The sequence below is a fragment of the Bos grunniens genome, chromosome 3, assembly GCF_055505025.1.
Source record: "Bos grunniens cultivar Pamir isolate PY7600 chromosome 3, Bosgru_T2T1.0, whole genome shotgun sequence".
Lineage (NCBI taxonomy): Eukaryota > Metazoa > Chordata > Mammalia > Artiodactyla > Bovidae > Bos > Bos grunniens.
The window spans coordinates 34,264,934-34,288,593 of NC_141167.1; the positions used below are offsets into that span (position 1 = coordinate 34,264,934).

General features: G+C 44.2%; 1 long non-coding RNA gene across 1 annotated transcript; it reads left to right on the forward strand.

Annotated features, from left to right (window-relative positions):
- The first annotated feature begins 7,700 nt into the window (after positions 1-7,700).
- LOC147375451 (uncharacterized) lies at positions 7,701-19,344 on the forward strand. The gene is made up of 3 exons (XR_015160118.1): positions 7,701-9,139; positions 9,547-9,780; positions 15,637-19,344. It is a non-coding gene; the product is annotated as an uncharacterized LOC147375451 (long non-coding RNA).
- The last annotated feature ends 4,316 nt before the right edge of the window (positions 19,345-23,660 follow it).

The window sequence follows — 23,660 nt, forward strand, 5'->3', positions numbered from 1 at the left end:
AGCCAAGGATCAGGGAGCCGGGAGAAGGGGCTGGGCGGGAAGCTCCAGCTGTTCCCTTTATTAGGAGTGTGACCTGTGACTCAGCCACTCGATGCCTCAGTTTCCACAGTTAGAAAAGGGAATACAATAGTGTTTACTTCACTAGGGTGTGGAAAGGGCTAAATAAGATGCTATATATAAGTCTCGTAGCACACCAGGCTTGACATGTGGCAAACTCTGGGAAAATGCTCATTATTATGGCATATGGAAGGCTATAACTATGCCTGAATTCTAACTGAAGTGTAGTTTAAAGGGAAGTTGAGTCAGAAGACTGAGAGAGTGGTAGCAGATAAAAAGAGGTGGGAAGGGACAGAATCATAGAAAACTCAAATCTATATTTGATATATGGGAAACCTGAGACCCAGGGAGCAGAAAGAAGGAGTCACCCTAGGTCTGGCATTGCATTAACAGCTGCCTGTAGGTTTAATGTAAAATAACAGGGTGTGAGACCCCTAAAACCCTGGGTGACTGAAAGTCTGCCCCATTAGGAATTAGGAGAAAGGGGCCTTGCATTTATATAACATTTTAGTGTTGGGAGGCTTCCCTGGTGGCTCAGACAATAAAGAATCTGCCTGCAGTACAGGAGACTCGAGTTCGATCCCTGGGTTGGGAAGATCCCCTGGAGAAGGGAACGGTTACCCACTCCAGTATTCTCGCCTAGAGAATCCCACGGACAGAGGAGCCTGGCAGGCTACAGTCCATGGACTCTGAGAGTTGGACACGACTGAGTGACTAACCGGAGAAGGCAATGGCACCCCACTCCAGTACTCTTGCCTGGAAAATCCCATGGACAGAGGAGCCTGGCAGGCTACAGTCCATGGACTCGCAGAGTTGGACATGGCTGAGTGACTAACACTTTCACTTAGTGTTGGGAAGTCCTTTCCAAGGCAGACCCAGAACTCAGCAGATCTCAGTGACTGAGGGTAAACTCCATCATGGGAGCATGATGTGCAAGGACGTGGCCAAAGAGAACTCATTCTCAGGGCTGGTGGCTGTGACGATGGTGCCCTTGAACCCAAGGAGCATGGGGCACAGGCAGGAAGAGCCTGGCTCAGCCCAAAGAAGAATCGTCTAATCTTGTGCTCTCCAGTGTGGTAGCCACTGGCTAAAGGTAGCCAGGGAGCACTTGAAATGTGGCTACTGTGGATTTTAAGGACAATTTAAAAAGGAAAAAAAAAATCTGATTCATCATTTGTTTATTGGTTCCATAAAAATGATATTTTTAGATCCTTTGGGTTAAACTATATATCAAAGAATCCACCTGCCAATGCAGGAGATACAAAGAGATGCCTGTTGGATCCCTAGGTTGGGACGATCCCTTGGATGAGGAAATGGCAACCTACTCCGGTATTCTTGCCTGGAGAATCCCATGGATAGAGGAGCCTGGTGGGCTACAGTCCATGGGGTCACAAAGAGTGGGACATGACTGAAGCAACTTAGCATGCACACTAGAAGCTTTACAGTATCTTTCTTTGGGGCAGTGCTATTCTAACCTCTGCATTTGCACAACAACGGAGCAGGCTGTCTGATCAGGTGATGAGCTTCTCATCCCTGGAGATGTTTAAAAAGGTGTTGTTCATGGAATTCTTATGGTTAGTAGGATAAACTCTGTAATCCCTTTAATGCTGCTTCAATTGTGGCTCCCCACTGTGAGTCTCTGAGGAATCTTATTCCTTAGACTCTGAATAGATGTTACAGGAAAACAGATTGATGATCAATTTAACATGGAAAATTCTTGGTTAAAAAAAAGTAAGTTCCTCTATTCTGGGACTTCTCAGAATCTTATAGCCACACAAAAGTACATCATGGTTCTTTATGACAAGGACGCTGTAGGCAGCATTCCTCATATTAAATGAACTTAATTATTAAGTTCATTCCTTGAGCATTGCTGTCCTCAGGTTCTCAAAAGAACATAGATTCTGTTGTCAGATGGTACTGAGCTCATATTCTGGCTCAAATCCCAGATGAGTTTGGACAGGTTATCAAAATAAGAGGAAGAATATTCACCTCTTGGTATGGTTTTGAGGATTACACTGAAAAAGTAGATAGAAAGTGCTGCTATATAGTACACAACAGTGCTGGGGCTTCCCTGGTGGTCCAGTGGTTAGGAACCCACACTGCCAATGCAGGGGGCACAGGTCTGTTCCCCTGATTGGAGAACGAAAATCCCACATACCACCTGGAAAAGCAAAAAAAAAAAAAAAAGCAGTGTCATGCCTGATGCATAGTAGGTATTCAACAAAAGGTAACTCTAAATTAACTAAAGCCCCAGGAGGGAGAGGGAAGTGGCCTTGCCAAGTACACACAAGAAATGACATTGCCAGAACTTGAACCTCCTTCTCCAGGTCCTTCGGGTTCACCTCACCCCTCTTTACTAATCAACAGTAAAAAAGGAACCCAGTTCATGGAAGGAGATAGAAGTTTCCTCAAATCTGTGTGATTTTATAGGTCAAGAGGGTTTTAAATGGAAGATGACTATTTCCTTCCCTCCCTCCTGCCTTGTCGCCTCTAGACAATCTCTGACAAAGGAAGCCGCAGCCAGGCCTGGCAGGCTCCCCAACCCCCTCCTGCTCCTGGTTCCTGTTCCTGAGGTTCTTAGAGCCCCCAGCAGATGGGCTGCCCTTATCAGCCGGCTCCAGGCCAGAGGAGGAATCCTCAGGTCACATGCGGTTCTCTGGAGGGAGGGAGACCTTGTAAATAAACACTGCCCCAGTGGAGGAAGGAGGGGAGGGTCACTGGAAAAGAATCCTTGACATTTTGGTGACTGGACCAGGATAAAAGGCCACCGGGCACCGCTCCTATTGGCCATTTCTGGGGGGAATTGCCAATCCAGGCATCTTCCCAGGATTCAGGGTGGCCTTTAAATAGCCCTGGAGCTGGGGCATTCCCAGCGTGCTGCTGCCTTGATCCAGGCTTAATCCCTTGCCCAGGACTGACCTTTCACAGTTTACAGAGCACTTGATCTCTTGGCTCAATGGAGTCTCACAGAGCTCTCCCGAGAGAAGGGAGTTTATCATCAACCCCAATTTTTAAATGAGGAAACTGAGGCTTGGGTTGCGAATAACTCCCTCCTGGCTACACAGCTGGCAGTGAGCGGTTGAATATGGGCTGAGATCCAAGTTCGTTCTGGTGCCACATCCCAAGGTCTGTGCATCACACCAGTGTCCTCGGGTAGCGGGGGTGCGGAGGGGGGTGTCTTCCTTCATGCCCGCATCTGTACCCTGCCACCACAACCCAGAAACCTACATTCCAGGGAGCAGTGATGGCGGAATGGGTTCAGCGTAATTCAGTGAATGTGCTGTGCGTTCTCGCTCAGTTGTGTCTGACTCTTTGCGACCCCATGGACTGAGTCGATCAGGCACATCTGTCCACGGGATTCTCCAGGCAAGACTACTGGAGTAGTATTCTTCCATGCCCTCCTCCAGGGGCTCTTTCCAACCCAGGGATCGAACCCAGGTCTCCTGCATTGCAGGTAGGGTCTTTACCAGCTGAGTTACCAGGGAAGCATAAGACAGTCAAAATACAGCCATACTATATCTTTCCACCACTCCCTGGTGGCACAGTGGTTAAGAATCTGCTTGCAGTACAGGAGACCCAGGTTTGATCCCTGGGTCAGGAAGATCCCCCTGGAGAAGGAAATGGAAACCCACTCCAGTATTGTTGCCTGGGAGAGCTCATGGACAGAGGAGCCTGGTGGGCTACAGTCCATGGAGTCACAAAGAGGAGGACATGATTGAGTGACTAAAGCACCTAGAAAATGCTGATCTACAGGGCTAACAAGCAGATAGTTAATTGTGGAAGGGAGGCAGGAGGAAAGATTTCAAGGGGACATGAGGACATTTGAGGTGAGGGGTGTGTACACTGTCTCGGTGGTGGTGATGATTCTACACATCTGTGCATATCAAATTGTGCACTTAAATTCACGTAGGACCTCTGTAAGGGCTTCCCAGGTGGCAACGGTACTAAAAGACAATGCAGGAGACATAAGAGACACAGGTTTGATCCCTGAGTTGGGAAGATCCCCTGGAGGAGGGCAAGGCAACCCACTCCTTGCTTGGAGAATTCCATCAACAGAGGAGCCTGGCAGGCTACAGTCCATGGGGTCACAGAGTCGGACATGACTGAAGTGACTTGGCATGCACACATGCACAGCACATACCTCTCTAAAGCTATTAACAAAGAGAAAGATAAGAGGGGGAAAAGAAGGAAGGAGGTTGGCAGGCATACATTATAAGAACTTTGTGAGATGTCTGAAAAGAGGACACAGAGTTCCCCAGGCACATGGGGAAGTAGAGAGAGATTCTTTCCCAAGTTAGATCAGGAAAGAGTTCTTGGGACAGGTGTATGACGTGGCTCTAGGTATGGATGGGGAGGTGCGAGGTTAAGGGAGATTAAGTTAGAAGATACAAGGAGTTTGGAGAATACAGAGTAGTGTGCCCCGCCCCCCCCACCGCCCCCACCATCATCCTCCACTTTCTTCCTGACGGTTGAAGGCCTGAGGTTAAAACTAACAGCTGCAATTCTCTCTTTTCTTCAGAAATTCAGACACACGCCCTACTTGGCAGGCAGCTGGTTTTGCTAATAAGATTCCTGCCCTTCTCCCTCCCTGTCTGTGTAACTCATCCCTTTAGGTCTGGCTGGGCCTCTGCCCTCTGCGATTTCCTCTCTCAACTGAAGGGCCAAATGCTTGTTGCCTGAGCCACTGACAACCCCAGCCCCCAGGGCCCTGGGCACGTCACGTCAGTCCTTTCCAGATCCCACAAAAAGAAGGAGGTTCAGGGGGGTTCATGTAGGCGTGTGATGGGATTCTAGGTCCAAAATGAAATACCTTTTTTTTTTTCTCTTCCATACCTTTTGACTTAGTAATAGACACATGATCACTGGAGAATTCTGAATAATGAGTTTATTAGGATCTATTGTCATAAAGCAGTAGGAAACTCAAGCATTATTCTAATATTGTACATGGACCAGTTGGTTAATTTGCTCCAAAAACAATCACTGCTCTTACAGTTAGTAAAACATTAACTTGGTTTTGGAAGGCTCATTATTCATTCATAATGGACTCTTCCAATGACATATGAAACCCACATACGAAATTGTGGGTGAACTCTAGCTTTTCAATTTCCTTGGCATGTTTGTTGATTTTAAACTGCTCCTTTTCAAAACTTTCCTTATTAATTAAATAAGCCAGTCAGCCATATTCCCTGCTTCTAATTCCGCACTCAAATGTAAGCTTAGTTCTGGAGTCGGCTTTCTAACCTTGGCTTAAGGGACATTAGTCACTGGGAGCAAAATTCGGCATGTGAACAGCTGTTTCAAGCTTTCAGAGTCCAGGGCCTACAGGTTTGGAGAAGGTCGGGGAAAGGAATCAGTATTTACTTACTAAATACCTATCATGTGCTGGGCACCTTTATAAAGTATAGCTCTTTCAATTCTCTAAACAGCCCATTAATATGTGTGCGTGTGTGTGTGTGTGTGTGTACAGGTTTGAGATATATCTTCTTGAGGCACAGCAAGGTTAAGAACTTGTCAAAAATCACATGGCTTATGAGTGGTGGAGCTGGGACTCAAAAGCAAATCAATTCTAGAGCTTAAACTCTTGAAAACTGTCCAATGGGTTCCACGTTTAACTTTCCCAACCCCGAGACATTATTATTGACAATTATTATCAGACCTGTCTTCCAGATGAGAAACTAGAAGCTCAGAAAAGTAATTTTCCCAAAATAAACTAAATTCATACCCATCTGAATTCTGTGGTCCAGGGCAAGTCACTTCATCCATCCATCCATCCATCCATCCATCACCTTTCCATTGATTAATTGAACAGACTTAATGGCAAGTGCTTATTCTGTCCCAGAGATTGTCTAGTCCATAGAGATGAAAAAGTGTAAAAAATATTTCCCCAGCTCTTCAAGAATTCAGAATGCAATGAGGAAAGAAAGCACCTAAACCATAATCAGAAACAAGACTGTGGGATGAGAGGTGCTATAAGAGGTATATAAAAAGAGCTGCAGGAACTTGGAGGAAAAAGCAGCAAACTTCTTGGTGATGTAAAAGCAAGGAAGGCTTTAGAAAGGAGGGGACATTGCACCGATAACTATGTACTCCCTAGGTGGAGAAAGGAAGGGATAGTCCAGGCAGGAGAGCATCAAAGGGAATACACGATACAGTGTCAGAACAGCTCAAACAGTAGGTGCCTACCACCAGCTTTCAGTGCCCTAACCCCAACCCTAACCTCAGCAACTCTGTGCAGCAGGTTCTATTATTCAGACCACTTGACAGAAGAGGAAACCCAGGCCCACAGAGGTCTTGCCTACCTGCCTAGGAGCACACAGTAACTTGTCCATGATTTCACAGCTAGTAAGGAATCAAGCTGGAATTCAATCCTAATCTAAGCAGCCTGGCTTCAGAGCACAAACTCAGGTACTCTGCTCTGAGTGTTTGGGGGTACATGCAGGTAAGGTGACTAGCCACAGAAGCAGGAATTAGGTCCAAAGGGTCTCCCTTTCTTCACAAGGCCTTAGATGTTCTTGGACTAAGGACCTTGGACCTCATGGAATCCATAAAAGTAATAATGCCATGGTGCCATGGTGTGTGTGTGTGTGTGTGTGTGTGTGTATGTTGGAGAGGGACATCCAACTTTCTGTATAATGGGGCCACAGAGAGGAATAATACATCAACTTGGTTTTAGACTGGAACTCTATTTGCTTGCTGTAGGAATATTGGGTATCTTATGCTCAGCCACATTCTCTGGGCTTCAGGGTCGGTATTCAAATCCTTATTCCCTTTCTGCATCCCTCACCAGACTGGAGAGTCCCTGAGGACAGAGCTCCCATACCACACTCCAGTACCCCACGCAGTGCCTCTCACATAATGGTTACTCAGTAAATATTTGTTAAATGAATGACTGCTTGTTGAATGAACTCTGGGTCTTTAGTTAATAATTTATATAGAGAGTAAATAAGTTAATTATGAGTTAACAAATATAGTTTGGTCAATAAAATCCTTTCCTCTGTACAATGGATGGGGTAGGAGGGGATAACATAAGGGTCTTTGGAAGAGAAACAACTGTAGGGATTATTGGCCTAGATCAATGGTTTACAGAAGGAAGCAGCTGAAGCCAGTACTTCCAAAAAGCTTGCCATCAGGGGTTTTGATTCAGTGGATCTGAGATGGTGTGAGCTTCTTAGGTGATTCTGAGATGACCAGGTCAGTATCTGAACTCGGCAAGAACGGGTCCGTTCCTGTTCTAATTTTTTTTTCCTTTTTTCCCGTCTCATTCAGCTTGTGCTTGACACGCTTGAGTGATGGGAGCTCACCGCCTCACGAAGCAGGCTGCCCAACCCATTTTGAGAACACCACCAAATAGCAAAGACACCAACACGGTGACCATATATGGAGCATTTCTTTTGGCTCAGAAGCACTGGATAGATGTAACTGATTTCAGAGGCTAAGCATTATTTATCCCCATTTTACAGTGAAAGAGACTGAAACTCGAAACTCCGGAGGTTTAGTGGTGTACTCAGTGTCTCAGAGGTGGTGAGGGGCGGGGCCGGATTCCAGCCACCCCGGGGGCGGGGGCGGGGGCGGGCCCACGTGCTTCCCCGGGCCAGAGAGCAGGTCCCCGGGCGGGGGCAGGGGTGGCTCCCGGGAGGCGGGGAGGGAGGCGGGGAGGGAGCCGGGACGCCACGTCGCCTGCCCTGCCCTGGCTGCACACTCCGCTCCGCCCAGCCCTCCCGGGCCTCCCCATAGAAGGTAAACTCGGGCAGGATCCCACTGGGGCTGGCGGGGCCTGGCGTCCTGCTGGTTTCAGTTTCTGAAGAGCCAGTCCCTAAGCAAACACGGACTGGGAGGAGGGTTCTGGAAACTTTCCCATCAGATAAGCAGATTAACTCCCTGCTGCCTGGGAGCCACCCACATGGGAACGAGCTGGGTTACCAGCGTGCGGCTTCCCTGGCAGGTGACAGTCCCTGCGGGCTGCCCAGAGCCACCTGAAGGCGGCTCAAGGTTCCAGTCCAGTCCGGTTCTCGCCAGGACTGCCAGGCGGGCCGACGAGGCTCAGGGGCCGCCCCAGCCCCACCCTCCAAATATGGACCGATCTTCCTGCTACAGCTTGCTGCTTCCCTCACTCTCTAGGGCGTTCGTGTTCGACTCATTAGTAAAAACGCTTAGAATGTTTGTTTTCTTTCTGAGAAAGAGGCCGAGGGATACTGCCAAGACCAACATGAACTCCCAACCCGGGGCATTGTCTGTCGGACATTTTTTTGGACAGACAGACGTGGGTCTGGGTACCAGTTCTGCCGCTTTCTAGCTAGGTGACCTTTGTGTAGATTCCTTCATCTCTCTGAGCTTTGCTGTCCTCATCTGTAAAATGGGGATAATGATACCCATCTCTAAAATATGTTCTGAGAAGTAGATTAGATAAATAGAGATTATACATATTAAGTATTTAGTGTCCTCAATGTCAATTAACATTGTTATTAATTATATTGTTATTACGAATGACTAATAATGACACTCAGGATTATTACTAATGCTACTATAAGTAAAAAAAAAAGCCCAATTAAAATTTTTTACTGAGGGAAATATCAACAGTTTTATGAGAGGTAAATAAAGAAGAGTAACACTGGGTAAGAAAGTATATGCACGTGGCCTCATTTAATATTCAAGCAGCTTCACAAGGCAGGCCTTATTATCCCCATTATACAGATGGGGAAGTTGAGGCTCCTGGAAGTTGCCTCCAACACACACTGAGTTAGTACCTGGTGTCCTGACCTCCTTTCTTCAAAGTGTCTCTTAAGCTCCAGCTACTCCACACCTGCCAGCCTCAGCAGAGATGCCTGTATCTATTAGGGAATGCCTTTTCTTCCCCTAGGCTCACCGAATTACAGGAAAATGGGAGAGCTCTAGAAAGTGGATAAAGGTTACCTCCTCCAGGCAGTTTCCTTATTCTCTCCCTCCTCCCCTTGTAGAACAAACCCTCCCTCTTTGTTCTCCCGGTGCCTGGAGCGTGTGACTGCACACCCTTGTAGGCTGTGTCTCTCCTCCAGGGAGTGTGCTTCTCTGATGCAGACACTGTACACTTTTTCACCATGGGAGGGTAAGTATGGTGTTGTAATTAAGTACATGCTTAGAAGCCCAACTGCCCTGGCTCAAATCTTGGCTTTACTACTTGCTGGCTGTGAGGATTGAATAAGTAATATAAGTTCTCTTTGCCTCTCTTCCGGGATCCTATAAAAATGGAAATTAACAAGAAGATTGGCCTCATGGCCTTGCTGTAGGAGTGAATGAACATGTAGATCTAGATACACTATTGTGAATCTCTTGAGTGATAGATGTCCAGCGAATGATGACAGGAATGCTGAGGATCTGAACTTTGCTTGTTAACAGAAAGTGAAGCATAAAAAGAATGTCACTGAGCATGCAGGGTCAAGGGATAAGACCTGGTTCCAAATATGTCTCTAACTTCCTGTGTGGACTTAGGCCTGTCTCTTCATATCTCTTGAGAGTCCCTAGGACTGCAAGGAGATCCAACCAGTCAATCCTAAAGGAAATCAGTCCTGAATATTCATTGGAAGAACTGATGCTGAAGCTGAAACTCCAAAACTCCAATACTTTGGCCACCTGATGCAAAGAACTGACTCATTGGAAAAGACCCTGATGCTGGAAAAGATTGAAGGCAGGAGGAGAAGGGCACGACAGAGGATGAGATGGTTGGATGGCATCACTGATTCGATGGACGTGAGTTTGAGCAAGCTCTGGGAGTTGGTGATGGACAGGGAAGCCTGGGGTGCTGCAGTCCACGGGGTCACAAAGAGTTGAACACAACTGAGCGACTGAACTGAACTGAACTTCCTCTCTCTAAATTTATTTCTCTTGCTGAAAGAGAAGTTTGACTCCTGCAGCTGGATAGTTTTGAAGAGTAATATTCAATAGTATATTGATGATCAGTTCTTTTCCTGTAGGACTTTTCCTTGAGTAATAACGTTCCAAGTTAAGAGGTTATACCCAGAAATAAATGCCTGGCTCACCAATGGAAGGACAAACTCAAGCACTGGTAGGTGATTGTGGCCAGCTTTTACTGAGCATGTAGTCATGCTGGGCATTGTGCAACGTGCCATCATTATCCTGTTTATTTTTCTCCAGAACCCTGTAAAGAGGTATCACTGTGATCCTTATGTTACAGCTGAGAAAACAGACTCAGAGGTTAGAAGTAGTTGGACAGGCAGTAGAGTCCTTATTTGTTAGACTCCAATTCCCTACTGCCTACGAGAATCCTCCCTGGAGCCAAGCTGTTCAAATATCTCTGAGGGAAAGGAACCTATTATCTTTCCAACCAGTCCATTATTAGGTATCCTGAATAGCTGAAAAAGGTAAAGCTGTCATTTTTATATTCGCTTCATGAGTGGACTTAAGGCAGACACGATTTGGGTAGAGGGTTAGTGAAGTCAAGTGAAGTGTAAGTCGCTCAGTTGTGTCCAACTCTTTGTGAGTCCAAGGACTCTAGACCACCAGGCTCCTCTGTCCGTGGGATTTCCCAGGCAAGGATACTGGAGTGGCTTGCTATTTCCTTCTCCAGGGGCCTTCCCAACCCATGACTTGAACCCGGGTCTTCTGAGTTGCAGGCAGATTCTTTACCATCTTAGCCATCAGGGAAGCCCCAGAGGGTTAAGGAAAGGGAAATTATAAATCCTGTGCACCACCTTCCCCTGCCCCACCCCAGGAAGTCTTCAGATGCCAGTTTACAAGAGTGAAGACAGATCAGGTCACCTCTTTGGACCTTGCCCGTGCCCCTCATCCACAGAGTCTTGGCCTGGGGATAGAGCTGCGGGATGTTGAAATATTCCAGTATGGCCTAGATTGGGGTTGGGCTGAATGTGAAGAATCAGAAATTTGTGTTTGTGATCACCAGAATTGATTGCCTTAGGGGTGGTATTTCAGGGAGCACGTTAACAAAATGTTTGAAGAAAAATCAGGACTGGAAAACCTGAAGGAGAAATTGGCTCCAGGATGACTGACTTTGTCTGGCTTTGTTGGTTTGCTCTTTCACCAAAAACAAATATCCTGCTTGAACAGCTGTAGAGACTTGTCATTCCCAACAAGATAAAGTCCAGACTACAAGGGCTGCCACTCGAGGTCCTTCACCATCTAGTCCCAACCTACCCTTTTCATCTCTTCTCGGATCATATTCCCAGCCCCGTTCCCAGCCCGAGAATTCCATGCAGTTCCCTAAATACTCCATGTTTGTTCCTGCCTCAATGCCTTGGTATATGCTATTCCTTCTGCCCACGGCATGCCAGCAGATATCACATCTAGAGGACACCAATCCCATTTTCAAACATGTCAGATTTCCTCTTCCATTCCCAAGACTTCTGTAGTCCCTGGAAAGAGAGAGCTTTTGCTGCCTTTTTAGAATTGCAGCTAAACACAGAAACAAATCAAAGAACAAGTGGAAACACTGAGAGTGAAGGCATTGCGTGCCCTAATCTAAAGCGTTATCAAAAGCTTTATGGTAAAACCCAAACTCCTAAGGCTGCATATCAATGTGGTTTGGAAAACCTTTCATTACTATGAAGCTAATTTAAGGATGATACACAAATGAGCTCCTAAATCAGAACAATTCACTGTGTTATAACTGAAGTCCAACAACAGGACTGAAAAGCATTGTTAGGGGAACCTCGGCAGCTTATTCAGGAAGTTAACCAGGGTGGGGGAGGCCTTCCCTAGGGCATTTTCATCACAGGGTATAAGGTTTAAGGAAAGAGATTCAGAGCTCTGTTCTTCACAATAACAAAATGTTAGCATGAAGTCAGGTGGCCATCTGATTTTGTTTGCCCAGAAAGTTCTGGTTTTCACCCAGTGTCCTGACTGTGGAAGATGAATTGTATGTCACGCTGGTGCTAGATAACCAAACAAGAGCTTGTCTAGGCGGTTGCTTTTCTAAGGCTCTGCCATCTATTGGATGCCAGTATGCTCTTCCAGACCCAGCCTTTGTCCCGTCCTCTACGACAGATTAATAGCTCTGCCTACACACTCTCAGGGCTCCCTTCACTCACTTTTCCCCCTACTACTCATTGGGCCTTCTCACCAAGCTGTATTCCAAGTATCTCCTCAAGTATGTCCTGGACATGGTAGGTTCTTAACAAGAGGTTGTAGAGTTTATTGTTTTTTAAAAAAAATTTCCCAAGAAGTTCTTGTTTGGGTTTACTTTATTTGCAGTCATCAAAATAATAAAAAAGGCTTCATAAGAACTTAACCTTTATATCTAAACACTGAAAAGTAGATATAAAATGAAAGAAAGTGTTATTTACTCAGTCGTGTCCAACTCTTTGCGACCCCATGGACTGCAGTCTGCCAGGCTCCTCTGTGCATGAGATTCTCCAGGCAGTAATACTGGAATGGGTTGCCATTTTCTTCTCCAGGGGATCTTCCCAACCCAGGGATTGAACTCAGGTCTGCCACACTGCAGGTGGATGAAAACTAAGAAACTACCAGAGGCCCAGAGTATTTAAATGATCCAACTGAAGCCTCATAGCCAGTGAGTGGCAAAGTCAGCATCAGGACCCAGTTCTCTGAATCCATGTTTCTTGATCCCTGCACAGTTCAGTTCAGTCGCAGTCATGTCCAATTCTTTGTGACCTGATGGACTGCAGCACACCAGGCTTCCCTGTCCATCACCAACTCCCGGAGCTTACTCAAACTCATGTCCATTGAGCTGGTGATGCCACCCAACCATCTCATCCTTTGTCATGCTGTTCTCCTCCTGCCTTCAATCTTGCCCAGCATCAGGGTCTTTTCTAGTGAGTCAGTTCTTCACATTAGGTGGCCAAAGTATTGGAATTTCAGCTTCAACATCAGTCCTTCCAATGAATATTCAGGACTGATTTCCTTTAGGATTGACTGGTTTGATCTCCTTGCAGTTCAAGGGACTCTCAAGAGTCTTCTCAAACACTACAGTTCAAAAGCATCAATTCTAGGAAATTTTCCTTGGAAGAAAAGCTATGACCAACCTAGACAGCATATTAAAAAGCAGAGACATTACTTTGCCAACAAAGTCTGTCTAGTCAAAGCTATGGTTTTTCCACTGGTCACGTATGGATGTAAGAGTTGGACTAGAAGGAAAGCTGAGTGCTGAAGAATTGATCCCTGCACAACACACTTGTAATTCCTTTGGACTGACAAAGGGCATTTGATCAGGAACACTCTTATCTTGTCAAACCTGGAGTTAGAATGTGAGCTCTCTGCCTTAGCTAGGCTTACATGGATACAGTTAAACCATGCACAGCCCCAAAGTTAGAGGAGTAGAGAAGAAAAGTGGTGCATGGATTAGGCTTTGAATCATGAGCTTTGGAAGAAGGCAAGCTGGGGTTCAGGTCCTGATTCCTCACTTACTTGCTGAGTGACTTTTGTCAAGTTACTTAATCTCTCTGAGGCTTAGTCTCTCCATCCAAAATGGGAAGAAGAGTATGTTTCTTATAGGATTTGGTGGTTTAAATGAAATAACATGGAAAGCACTCACCAGTTTCTGAAAGTAGTAAACAATACAAAATTATAGGCATGAATATAATTACATTATAGTAATATACTAATATTATATATTATAATATATAATTTTATATTAGATTATCATAATTATTACTATCTTACTTCCCAAGCTTGCACTGGAGGAGAGCTTATCAATTTCAAATAGGGAATCAGCAGACATTTCTTTCTGCCCTCAGTTGCCAGTCCCACAAGCAGCTTGACCTAAGAAACCTGCTTCTGAGGAGGTGGTGATTGACATAGGGATTGTAGAGGAGCCTGTGTGACTGGTTCCTTTTGCCATCAGGCATTTTCCTATGTTCTTAGAGTCCTTGATATCATGTTTTTTTTCTTTTCTTTTTTTTTTTTTTTGGCTTGTGCTTTTCAAAACTTACTGGTGGGTAGTTTTAATCATCCTTCCTAGCAGTTTGCAAGAGTATGTTATGAAGTTGGAGATCATAAAAAATCTCAGAATATGGGATATGTCAGATATGTCAGAATAAGAGAAAAAGAAGGAAGATGGCTCCTCATGTTTGTTCACTTGAAATATCGGTGACTAGTTCTTTCTTCTTTAGTCTTTCATGGTGACTTTCTTTTCTCCTTTCTCTCTTTTTTTCTTTCTTTATTTTTCCCCAACCTCTGCAGACCTCTGTTTACCATTGAAAATAAAACCAACCCTGATAACCTGGCATCTACCAAAGAAATCCATTCATTCAAACATTCACCAACTCTTCTATACATTATTAAATACCCACTGCACTGGGTCCTATGCCGGGTGTAGACATGCAGGTTACATAAACTGTCTATGGAATAAGAACAAACCTGGGTTCCAACCTCAGCTTCATTAGTTCCTATTGACTTGATCTTGGACAGATTAGCCACTTACCCTCTGAACCAACTCCTTCTCTAAACTCTCTATCTCCATCATGATATCACCATCATCCTCCTGTCCCAGTTCAGAATCTGGAAATGATTTTATTCTCCTCAGTAACCCTCTCCCTCAAGTCCAATTAAGTCCCCCAGGGAAGCATGATTTAACTCCTACCTAGCTCTTGAATGTGTCTTCACTATCATCTCCATTCCATTCAACAGATAATCCCTTACAGTCTGCTATGGCCCAGGCTCTCTGATGGGCATGAGGATACCCATCCCCAAGGAGCTTCCAGACTGGTCAGATACACCCATAGACACACAATTCCCCTACAGTGAATGGGTGTGATGGTAATAAAAGCCCACTTTTATTGCCTGCTTAATCACTGCTAGACACCATTCTAAGTGCTTTAAACCCATTCATTTAATCATCACAGTAACCCTAAGAGATTGGGACTATTATTATCTTTATTTTATAGATACGGAAACCTAGGCAACAAAGTAAATAAGCAACTTGCCCAAGGTCACACAGCTAGGCTGCGTTGAGGCGATTTGCAATGGCTTAAGCTTCAAAGCCAGCTAAAAAGCCACTTCTGTTCACCACCACTGAACTCTGCCTCTCCTTGTGGACCTGGGAAAAGGGTTTCAGGACATGAGAGGAGCAATTTCTAATGAGACTGAAGGTCCACTGAGTGGCTGTCTGTGCTGAGCCTTAAAATGTGAGTAGAGCTTAGTTGGCCAGAGCAATCCTCCCTGTTCCCTCTGCCACTGCCCAGCGTGGGCCCCAACCGTCATCTGTCCTACTCCATTGGTCCATTCTTCCTGCTGCACCAGTGAGCTGCTAATCCCGTTCAGTCAGACTCACTGATATGGAGAAGAAACTAGTGGTTACCAGTGAGGAGAGGGAAGTAGGGGAAGGGCAAGTTAGGGGTAGGGAATTCAAAAAACTATTACCAACAAAATAAATAAGATACAAGGATAGATTGTACAGCACAGGGAAAATAGCCAATATTTTATAATAACTATAAATGGAGTATAGTGCTTAAAATTGCCAGTATTTTATAATAACTATAAATGGAGTATAATCCTTAAAAACTGTGAATCACTATCCTAGATACCAGAAATTTGCATAATATTGTAAATCAACTATAACTCAAGTTGAAAAAAAAATTGACTTATGTTATCACTCTTCTGCTTTTGTTTTAGAATGTCTTCTTCTCATCTATAGGATGGAGTCTAAACTCTTCTGCATGACCACTGCCTCGATCTCAGTTTTGCTCCCATCCCCGCCCTCTACACCAGGCCTGAGCCACTACTGTGGTCCTCTGAGTGTAACAGGCTCACTTCTCCCTGGTGGGTGTCAGGTGTAGGGTCTCACTTCCTCAGTTGCCTTCCACACTCAGCTTCTTCCAGGGATGCCTTCCTGGATCCCACAGGCAAAGTGAAGTACAGTCAGCAGCATGCTCATCATACCCCAGATACTGCTATTTTAGCTTCTCACCCTGAATTGGAGCAGCTGGCTTCTGATTCTGTCTCCTTCTTTGCACAGTGAGGTCCTTGAGGGGTATTAGGCCCTCCAATGGCATCCCACCCCACTCTTGCTTGGAAAATCCCATGGATGGAGGAGCCTGGTAGGCTGCAGTCCATGGGGTCGCTAAGAGTAAGAGCGACTTCACTTTCACCTTTCACTTTCATGCATTGGAGAAGGAAATGGCAACACACTCCAGTGTTCTTGCCTGGAGAATCCCAGGGACGGGGAACCCTGGTGGGCTGCTGTCTATGGGGTCGCACAGTCAGACGCAACTGAAGAGACTTAGCAGCAGCAGCAGCAACAGGAAGGCTGAGTGCTGAAGAATCGATGCTTTCAAACTGTGGTGCTGGAGAAGACTCTTGAGAGTCCCTTGGACTGCAAGGAGATCAAACCAGTCAATCCTAAAGGAAATCAACCCTGAATATTCATTGGAAGGACTGATACTGAAGCTCTAATCCTTTGGCCACCTGATGTGAAGAGCCGGCTCATTGGAAAAGACCCTGAGGCTGAGGAAGATTGAAGGCAGGAGGAGAAGAGGGCAGCAGAGGATGAGATGGTTGGATGGTATCATCAACTCAATGGACATGAGTTTGAGCAAACTCTGGGAAATAGTGAAGGACAGGGAAGCCTGGCGTGCTGCAGTCCATGGGATTGCAAAGAGTTGGATATGACTTAGTGACTGACAACAGCAACAACAACATGGCCTGACCCCTAATGAACTCTTAGAATGAACGAGTGAGTAAATGATTGAATAAGTATTGAGAACAGGGACAATTTTTATGTCTTTTTATCTCTTGCAGCTCATAGTATAGTGCTGAGGACATGGGCTTCCTTGGTGACTCAGATGGCAAAGAATCTCCCTGCAATGCAGGAGACCCAGGTTTGATCCCTGGGTGGAGAAGATCCCCTGGAGAAGGGAATGGCAACCCCCTCCAATATTCTTGCCTGGAGAATTCTATAGATGGATGAGCCTGGCAGGCTACAGTGCATTGACTTGCAAGGAGTTGGACATGACTGAGTGACTAACACTTGCACTCAGGGACACATCCAGTTATATATCAACTTACACATCTATGGGATACAATCAGAACTATGAGAGGGTAAATGCTGTCTGTGAAGGCAGAAACATCATGAGAAGAGCATTGGACAAGGGACTAGGAGGTCTGCGTTGTTAGCTGGGTCCTATCGCCAATTAGCTCTGTGGCCTTGGGCAAGACATTAACGTTTCTGAGGCTCCATTTCCTCATCTGTAATGCTGCTGTGAAAAGTCCAAGAGGGCATGGGTGCTGAAGAATTTGTGAAGTGCTGGACTGGCCACTGGAAGTCAAAGGCATGATTCCTCCAGCTAATCTCCAAGTAACACTGCTACTGCAGGCCATGGGGCAAACCTTTCCCACCCTTTCTCCTCTTCTTGGCCCGAGTCCAGGAAGATTTCCATCTGTACCTTGTTTGCAAGCCAGACTCTGAACCTAGTGTTTGGAAAAACAGGCAAATTATATTCGTCCAGGTGTATCCTGTCTATATACTGAGCTGTAAGGCCAAGTTTGTTCTCAGAATAAAGCGAGTGCAGGCACGTGTGTGTGTGTGTGTGTGTGTGTGTGTGTGTGTGTGTGTGCATGCTTTCATTAGCAGGGCAGAGTTCAGGATAATAAAGGCAACTGGAGGTACTGGTGAGAGCTCTGAACTTGGCCTCAGAATATGTGGGTCTTAATTCCCACCATTGCCACTTCTGCAATGGATGACTTAGGCTGTGTTATCAACCTCCCTCATCTCTAATATGAAGGCAATGCATTTGTCATAGATTCACTGTGAATATTAAATGAAATAGGACTATAAGGCAGATAGCCCGGAACCTAGTGTGTGGTATGTACTACCTTGATGTTTGTTTGTTGATTTTTACTTGTGTTAATAATAACAGTGTCTAACATTTTCTAGGTGCTCTCTATGCATCAGGCTTCATGCTAAGCATTTCACATATATTATATTCTTTCAGTCTCATCACAACTTTAAAAGAGAGATATTATCCCATCCTAAAGACTAGGAAATTGAGGTTTTAATAGATTAGGCATCTACTCTGAGGTCACAATAGAACTGGTAATTAAGAGAGCCAGGGCTCTCTGGCCCTCAGTAGAGCCCAGATACATGTTGCTATATTGTGAACTGATGGATTTGGGACTTCTAATGTGAGTATGTCTGTCAGCATTTCCCACCTTATACTACTAAGAAATTATACTAAGCATACAATAAGTACAGGGAAAAACCTGAAGACTCAAGTAATTGAAATATAAGCTTAATTACATAAGTATCTTAAAGAGATGGGAATACCAGACCACCTCATCTGCCTCCTGAGAAATCTGTATGCAGGTCAGGAAGAAACAGTTAGAACTGGACATGGAATAACAGACTGGTTCCAAATAGAGGAAGGAGCATGTCAAGGCTGTATATTGTCATCCTGCTTATTTAACTTATATGCAGAGTCTATCATGAGAAATGCTGGGCTGGATGAAGCACAAGCTGGAATCAAGATTGCCAGGAGAATATCAATAACCTCAGATATGCAGATGACACCACCCTTATGGCAGAAAGTGAAGAGGAACTAAAAAGCCTCTTGATGAAAGTGAAAGAGGAGAGTGAAAAAGTTGGCTTAAAACTCAACATTCAGAAAATTAAGATCATGGCATCTGGTCCCATCACTTCATGGCAAATAGATGGGGAAACAGTGGAAACAGTGACACTATTTTTGGGGGCTCCAAAATCACTGCAGATGGTGATTGCAGCCATGAAATTAAAAGACACTTGCTCCTTGGGAGAAAAGTTATGACCAACCTAGACACCATATTAAAAAGCAAAGATATTACTTTGCCAACAAAGGTCCATCTAGTCAAAGCTATGGTTTTTCCAGTAGTCCTGTATGAATGTGAGAGTTGGTCTATAAATAAAGCTGAGTGCTGAAGAATTGATGCTTTTGAACTGTGGTGTTGGAGAAAACTCGTGAGAGTCCCTTGGACAGCAAGGAGATACAACCAGTCCATCCTAAAGGAAATCAGTCCTGAATATTCATTGGAAGGACTGATGCTAAAGCTGAAACTCCAATACTTTGGCCACCTGATGTGAATAATGGACTCATTTGAAAAGACCCTGATTCTGAGAAAGATTGAAGGCAGGAGGAGAAGGGGATGACAGAGGATGAGATGGTTGGATGGCATCACCGACTCAATGGACATGAGTCTGAGTAAACTCCAGGAGTTGGTGAAGGACAGGGAGGCCTGGAGTGCTGCAGTCAATGGAAAGAGTTGGACACAACTGAGTGACTGAACTGACTGAACTGAACATAAGTATCTGTGCAACACCCACACTAATAAATATAATGTTATTGACTAAAATTGGTTTATTAAGAAGAGGAAGACAAGCACACTAATCATGTCATCACTCAGAGTAGTGAACTAATAGATACTGTCCAAAAAGTAGAGAGAACTACAGGTATTATATAAAGATATAAAAACATGGAAACCACTAGATGCAACTGGATAATCTATATCTAATTACAAAAATATTGAACTTTGATCTATGCCTTGCATCCTGCACAAACATTAACTCAAAACAGATTGTAGATATAAATGTGAAACCCTGAAAATATAAAACATCTTTTAAAAAGGCGTAGAAGATTTCGTGACCGTGGGTTAGAAAGTTTTCTTAGATATGACATCAAAAGCATAATCCATATAAGAACAAACTGATAAATTAGACTTCAACAGAAATTAAGAACTTCATTTTTCTTGAAAGATACTATTAACAGAAAGAAAAGACAAGCCACTAACTGGGAGAAAATGTGTGTAAAGCTTACATCTGTAAAGTCCTTATATGTAAACTGCAGTTGATCCTTGAACAATGCAGGAGTAAGGAATGCTAAGAGCTGACTCACTGGAAAAGACCCTCATGCTGGAAAAGATTGAAGGCAAAAGGGCAGCAGAAGATGAGATTGTTAGATAGCATCACCGACTCAGTGGGCATGGCTGAAAAATCCATATTTAATTTCAGCAGCCATTCATATTCAGTTCCACATTCATGGATTAAACCAACCAAAGATCATTTAGTGCATGTTTATTTAAAAAATGCACATACAAGTGGACCCACAGAATTCAAACTGATGTTAATCAAGAGTTGGATGTTTACAAATAATCCTCAAAACTCAATAATGAGAAAAAAACCCCAAAGACTTGAACGGTCACTTCACCAAAGGAAATGTGGGTGGCAAGTAAGCATACAAAAAGAAGTCCAGCACCATTTTTGTTGTTGTTCAGTCCCTAAATCATGTCCAACTCTGCGACCCCATGGACTGCACCACGCCAGTCTTCCCTGGCCTTCACTATTTCCTGGAGTTTGCTCAAATTCATGTCTACTGAGCCAGTGATGCTATCTAACCAACTCATCTTCTGCCACCCTCTTTTCCTTTTGCCTTCAATCTTTCCAGCATCTGGGTCTTTTCCATTGAGTTAGCTCTTCACATCAGTTGGCCAAAGTATTGGAGCTTCAGCTTCAGCATCAGTCCTTCTAATGAATATTCAAGGTTGATTTCCTTTAGGATTGACTGATTTCCTTGCAGTCCAAAGGACTCTCAAGAGTCTTCCTCAGCGTTACAATTCAAAAGCATCATTCTTTGGTGCTCAGCCGTTATGGTTCAACTATCACATCCATATATCATTATCAACATCATTGAAAGTGAAAGTGAAGTCGATCAGTCATGTCCGACTCTTTGCAACCCCATGGACTGCAGCCTGCCAGGCTCCTCTGTCCATGGGATTTTCCAGGCAACAATACTGGAGTGGGCTGCCATTTCCTTCTCCAGGGTATCTTCCCAACCCAGGGATCAAACCCAGGTCTCCCGCATTGTAGGCAGATGCTTTTACTGTTTGAGCCACCAGGGAAGGGAAAGGCAAATGTGAACCATAATTAAATACTACTGCATGTATACTAGAATAAGCACTGTTAGAAAGACTGACCATCACAAGCATAGGCAAAGGTGAGGAACAACCAGAGCTCTCATGCACTGATCATAGGACTAAAACATGGTACAATTACTTTGGAAAATAGTTTGGAAGTTTCTTGAGATAGTAAACAGGCACCTACTTTGTCATTCTCCTTCTAGGTATAATCTAAGAGAATAACTTTAAAGTTAGAGAATTTAAAAAAATTATTTTTTATTTTTGGCTGTGCTGGGTCTTGGTTGCTGCATGGGCTTTTTCTCTAGTTGCAGAGAGTAGGGGATACTCTCTAGTTATTGTGTGTGGCTTCTCATCGCAGTGGCTTTTCTTGTTTCACAGCATGGGCTCTAGGGCTTGTGGGCTTCAGTAGTTGCGGCTCCTGGGCCCCAGAGCACAGGCTCAATAGCTGTGGTGTCCAGGCTTAGTTGTTTCACAGCATGTGTAATCTTTCCAGACCAGGGATCATGCCCATGTTCCCTGCATTGGCAGGTCGATTCTTGACTACTGGACCACCAGGGAAGTCGCAGAGCGAGAATTTTTAAAACAATATTAATATGAGTGTGCATATGAATGTTTGGGCTTTCCAGGCAGTGCTAGTGGTAAAGAACCTGCCTGCCAATGCAGGAGATGTAAGAGGCATGGGTTCGATTCCTGGGTCGGGAAGATCCCCTGGAGGAGGAAATGGCAACCCATTCCAGTATTCTTGCCTGAAGAAACCCATGGACAAAGGAGCCTGGTAGGCCATAGTCCATAGAGTTGCAAAGGGTTGGACAGGACTGAGGCAACTTAGTATGCATGCATGCAGGAATGTTTCTCACAGCTTTATTTGTAATAGCTAAAAACTGGGAACAACATAAATGTTCATCAACAGGAGAATGGGTCAACAAATTGTGGTATATTTATATAATACAGTACAATTCACCAATAAAAAGGAATAAAGTATTAGACACACAGCAGCAATAAGGATGAATATTAAGTTATGCGTGTGAATTAAAAGTCAGACAAAGAAAGAATATATATTGTATGATTCCATCAGTTGAAAATATAGAAATTTTAAACAAATCTATAGTGAATGTTATATTATATTGCTTCCCTGGTGGCTCAGAGGTTGAAGCGTCTACCTGCAATGTGGGAGACCTTGGTTCGATCCCTGAGTCGGGAAGATCCCCTGGAGAAGGCAATGGCAACCCACTCCAGTACTCTTGCCTGGAGAATCCCATGGACGGAGGAGCCTGGTGGGCTACAGTCCATGGGGTCGCAAAGAGTCGGACACAACTGAGCGACTTGACTTCACTTCTGACTTCACTTCTTCGTAGTGAATGTGGAGCTATGGTTGCTGGGGATGTGAGTGGTAAGTGGAATAGGATGGGAGGGAGAGATTGCAAAGAATATGAGGAAGATTTGGGGCATGATGAATATGTTTACTACCTGGATTGTAGTGATGGTTGTATGGGTATATATATGTCAGTCAGTCAGTTCACTAGCTCATGTCAAAACTTATCAGAGTATACATTTTGAAGATATTCACTTTATCATATGAGAATTATACTTCAATGAAGTTGGTGCAAAAAACACATTACTTTAAAGACAAAATGTATGTAGAGCTGAGAGTATAACATGCAATTAGATGACAGAAATAAGAGCCAAACACATCTCTTATATCAATAAGTATAAATGGGTTTTAACTCACTATAAAAAGAAAAGACTATCTAACTGAATCACAAAGCAAAATTCAAAGTAACCCAGAAATGTTAAAAAGGGAGAAATGTGTAATAGGCAAATACAAACTGAAAGAAAGCTGAGGTTGCCTTTAAATATGAGAAAACATTGAATTCAGGTTTAAAAAATGCTGAATCAAACAAGGAAGGATATTTTATAATGATAAAGAATGCAATTCACAGAGAGGTTATAAGAATTTTGAAAATCAGTGTACCAATCTACACAGCAGCAACATTCATAAAGCAGAAATTATAAGATATGTAAGAAGACATTCAGTTCAGTTCAGTTCAGTTCAGTCGCTCAGTTGTGTCCGACTCTTTGCCACCCCATGAATCGCAGCATGCCAGGCCTCCCTGTCCATCAACTCCCAGAGTGTACTCAAACTCATGTCCATCGAGTCAGTGATGCCATCCAGCCATCTCATCCTCTGTCATTCGCTTCTTCTCCTGCCCCCAATCCCTCCCAGCATCAGGGTCTTTTCCAATGAGTTGACTCTTCACATGAGGTGGCCAAAATATTGGAGTTTCAGCTTTAGCATCAATCCTTCCAATGAATGCCCAGGACTGATCTCCTTTAGGATGGACTAGTTGGATCTCCTTGCAGTCCAAGGGACTCTCCAAGAGTCTTCTCCAACACCACAGTTCAAAAGCATCAATTCTTCGGCGCTCAGCTTTCTTCACAGTCCAACACCCACATCCATTAACAACAATAAAACCAGGATATTAAAAGGTAATTTATCTTCTCAGATTCTGACATATCAAGTGGATGGATAAATAAAGTATGTAATAAATATGTAAATAACAAATATAAAGCAAATCTAATTAGTATATAGTTGTCTCTCAGTGTCTATAGGGAATGGGTTCCCTGGACCCCTATGGATACCAGAATCTGCAGATGCTCAAACTCCTTGTATAAAATGGTGTAGTATGTGTGTTAAATCTATGCCCATCTTCCCTTATGCTTAATTATCTCTAGATTACTTACAATACCTAATATAA